Genomic DNA, 4,534 nt, shown 5'->3' with positions numbered 1-4,534 from the left:
TAGGAAGAAAAATTTCTTTACCTCTTGACTCTAATGGCATTGTTATCCTGGTGCTCAACTCCTCAAATATGTATTGTCCTACATTGATCTGTTTGTTGTGAGCCATTGAGTAGACCAGCTTCTGGACAACACTAAAGATGTTGTCAAACCCTGACTTTATGCAAGTGAAGGCCCTTATCATTGAATTAAAAAGAAAGGACCACTCTCTCCTCATGTTCTTTTTGTTCATGCTTGATAGATTAATCTTCTCATAATAATTGATGAAGTCCATGAATTCATAAATCTCATCCTGAGTTGGAGCCTCCATCAGCTTGTCAGTAAGAATGCCTAATGACATGTTGACATTATTCTCAAAAATCTCCACTTGTTGACCCTTGATTGTACAGTTTATCACAATTGATGCAGCCTGGTTCTCATGCAAAACTGCTCTTGTTACTGCTGTGTTCCAGAAATCCCCTAAGACATCCAGGTAATGCACATGATTAGGAGTAAGAGCTCCCACAAAGTATGTTTCAAACAGAAACTTCACAAAGCTTTTGAAAGCTTCAGGAGCTTAATCAGCATCTAAAAATGCAAGAAAGTTGGTCTCTTTTGGGATAAAGGGTACACTAATGTTTGCTGCCATTGAGAAGAGTATAAAGTTTAGTAGGTAAGAAAAATTGAAGAGAAAGAGTTCGAAACGAGAGAGAAATCGGTTTTGATTTGAAAATTCCAAGTCACTTAGAGTTCTCGAAGGCGTAAGTATGTGTATGTCGAGATGTCTGAGTATTTATAGTAAAATCAAATGACTTATCGAGAACTCAAAAATAGATGTTTGGAATTTGCTTATCGAGAAGTCATTTTAAAAAGTGAATTATATATCGAGAAGTCATTTTAATTTACTCTTTTAGAGAACTAAAACTGACTTGTCGAGAAGTCAAATAAATAATCAGTTTTTCTAAAATGGACAGAATTGTTTCCAATTTTTATTTGAATAAATCCTTAAAATCAAAATAATATCCCAAAAGTAATTTACAAAAATAATTTATTGAATTAAATTATTCCATTTCTGAGTTATTTATAAGTCTAAAATTGTACTTGTAGAGAACTCTGTGAGTTAACACTTATAGAGAACTCTACAATGACTTATCGACAAGTCATAATAAAGCTTATCGAGAAGTCGCTCGAGAAGTCATAAAATTGACTTGTCGAGAACTCACACGAGAAGTCTTAAAATGACTTGTCGATAAGTCAATTAGACTTATCGAGAACTCGGTTCTTTGTATACTCTTGATCACTAAAATCCTGCCTTGTGCTAATTTTACATATTAAAAATGTAAATCAACATTTAGACAGTTTTCTTAGAATTAAAAAATTCCAAGCTAAATTTTGAATTTTGAAATATAAATATTCAGAGATTTCTGAAATATTTATAATTCATATTTCAGTTAATTTCCAATTAATCAAATGAATTTTGATTTATTAGAAATTAATCCGCTGTAAAACATTAGCTGAGTTCTTGCCTTAAGATAAAGAATTAAGCATTCTGTTAGGTAATGAATTACACACAGGGGGGTGAATGTGTTTTTATGTTTTTCAGCTTTTCTTGAAATATTTATGGTTGTGAACAAAGTAAATCATAAAATGTGTTAAGACTGAAATTAAACATGCAACAATGAATAACACAGATCTTTCAAAACTCACTTAATTTTATATTAAAAGTAAGAATATTTTGCTACAAAATTTCTAGGCTCTTTGTTGATAAAGAGCTTAGCTTCTTTCTTGAGAGAATACAAGATTTTCCTGATCTAATTGTTACTTCTAACAAAGGACCAGTGTTAACTTTATATGATAGTTAACTACTGGTTTACATAGTGTATAATGAGAGATGCTATTTACTTTAGTAAACTGTCACTAATCATTCCATTTTAGGAAAAGTATATCTTCCATTTCCGGCTTAACATATCTTTGCATATTGTGTTAACTTTGATCTTCCTTTGTCAGTTAATATTCACCCTTGATCTTGCACACTCTTCAAGCTGCTTTTTGTAGACTTGTCAATCCAACTGGCTGGATTGTTTGTTGATTGTTAATCATTGATATTGAACTGGTCTGCACTTTGTACTTTGAGTTTTACCTCGAGATCTCCAGTTTGATATATAGAGAACTTGACATCTCGATAAGTATATTAGTTTATCGAGATTTCTCATTTCTCTATAGTTGATTTGACTTGTAGAGGTCTCTGAGTTCTCTATAAGAGAATTTAGCTTGTCGAGATCTCTTCACTTCATGTCTTCACTTTGGCTTATAGACATCTCTGAGTTCTTTAGTGACTAATTGATTTGTTAATACCTCAGAGTTCTTTAGTGATATTTGACTTGTCGATATCTCAGAGTTCTCTAGTGATAATTAACTTATCGACATCTCAGAGTTCTCTAATGATATTTGACTTGTCGATAACTCGGAGTTCTCCAATGATATTTGACTTGTCGATAACTCTGATTTCTCTAGTGAAGAAATGACTTGTCGATATCTCTAATATTTATGTCTTCAATTTGGCTTGTCGATATCTCTAAGTTCTCTATTAGCTTTTCTGAGTTCTCTATAAGTCATTCTGGAGTTCTCGAATGACTTCTCTATAACACTAAATCTGTGACTTGTAGAGATCTTGACTTGGAACATTTTTCTCAAAACATATTTATTCAACTCCAAGCTTCTTCATAATTCTTCTGAGGCATGATCCTCTTGATCTTCTTCCAGATAGAATTCTTAGGCTTGATACTGTTTACAGAAAAAGACTCCAGTCTGCCATTGATCATTTTTACAGACTTTAAATATTACAATACAAAATGCAAACTAAGATAATAATACAACTTACTTATGATTGTCAATTTGACTTAGTCTTGTTATAGTATAGGCATGTCTTGCACAACAATCTCCCCCAATTTGTGAGAAGATTGCTTAACACAAATTCATGCATGTTAAGAAGACTAACCCCAAGTTATAATGGAAACTAAGATTAGTACATAAAAATTGACACAATTAAAACTTTTATATATTAGGATATTTACAGAGTTTAAATAGTTACAAGCATTAGGTAAAGACTGTTTTTGCTTCTACTTCTTTTCTAATGATATCCTTTAAGTAATCAAGAATTTTAAGTTCTTCTATAATAGGTGTCCCACTTAGAGCTTCTACAAGTTTGAGTCTGTCTGCCTTTGAATGACTTCTCTATAACACTAAATTTGTGACTTGTAGAGATCTTGACTTAGAATATTTTTCCCAAAACATATTTATTCAACTCCATGCTTCTTCATAATTCTTCTGAGGCATGATCTTCTTGATCTTCTTCCAGATAGAATTCTTAGGCTTGATACTGTTTACAGAAAAAGACTCCAGTCTGCCCTTGATCATTTTTACAGACTTTAAATGTTACAATATAAAATGCAAACTAAGATAACAATACAACTTACTTAGGGTTGTCAATTTGACTTAGTCTTGTTATAGTACATGCATGTCTTGCACAACAATCTCCCCCAATTTGTGAGAAGATTTCTTAACAAAAATTCATGCCTGTTAACAAGACTAACCCCAAGTTATAATGGAAACTAAGATTAATACATAAAAATTGACACAATTACAACTTTTATACATTAGGAGATTTATAGAGTTTAAATAGTTACAAGCATCAGGTAAAGACTGTTTTTGCTTCTACTTCTTTTCTAATGAGATCCTTTAAGTAATCAAGAATTTCAAGTTCTTCTATAATAGGTGTCCCACTTAGAGCTTCTATAAGTTTGAGTCTGTCTGACTTTGTATAACCATTGTCTAGTAAATCAATCCTAAATCTTGAGAATTTTCCAGCTTTAATTTTTAAAAACTTTCCATCTTTAGAGATTCTGCTAATTCCTTTTGCCTTGAGTTCTTCTGATCTTTTAATGTACATTTCAATCTCCTCATCATACTTCCTTATCCTCTCCTCATATTTAGATTCATTCCTTGCTCTTCTTTCCTCTCTTACAATCAACCATTCAGACAAACAGATCTTCATGCTCTTGTAGCAGTATCCTTATATTTTAATGAACTTATCACTCTTTCGATTTCTGTGGGAGATAGAGAATCCATTAAGCTATAGCCTAGAAATGTGAAGGACTCATCTTCATAGTAAATTATCACTTCCCTTAGAGTTACAACCCAGACTCTAACTATTTCCTCAGCTAGTTGTTGAAAATAATCTTCATCTGAGATGCACCAATTTAAAGTTAGAAAATCATTTTGCTTGAAACAATTCCAGATGGCCCTTTCAGTGACTTCTACTTTTTCTGTAGGCTTGGTTTTCTTAGGTTTCCTCCCAATAGACTTGTAATTAATTTTAAGTGATGGTTTTACAAAATGTAGGTTTGTGATTTTCTTGAGAGATATTTTATTTGAGGTGATTGGTATTTTTAGGAAGGTGTTTGCAGTTTGTTTGCATAGAAACTGTCTTAGAGGTTAGAGGTGGTTTGATGATTGAGGTTGTTGGCTTTGAAGGTTGAGCTAGATTTGTTTGGATTTT

This window comes from Apium graveolens, chromosome 4, assembly GCF_009905375.1.
Source record: "Apium graveolens cultivar Ventura chromosome 4, ASM990537v1, whole genome shotgun sequence".
NCBI classification, from domain to species: Eukaryota; Viridiplantae; Streptophyta; class Magnoliopsida; order Apiales; family Apiaceae; genus Apium; species Apium graveolens.
The sequence above is the reverse complement of the archived record's forward strand: the minus strand, read 5'-3'. Positions refer to the sequence as shown.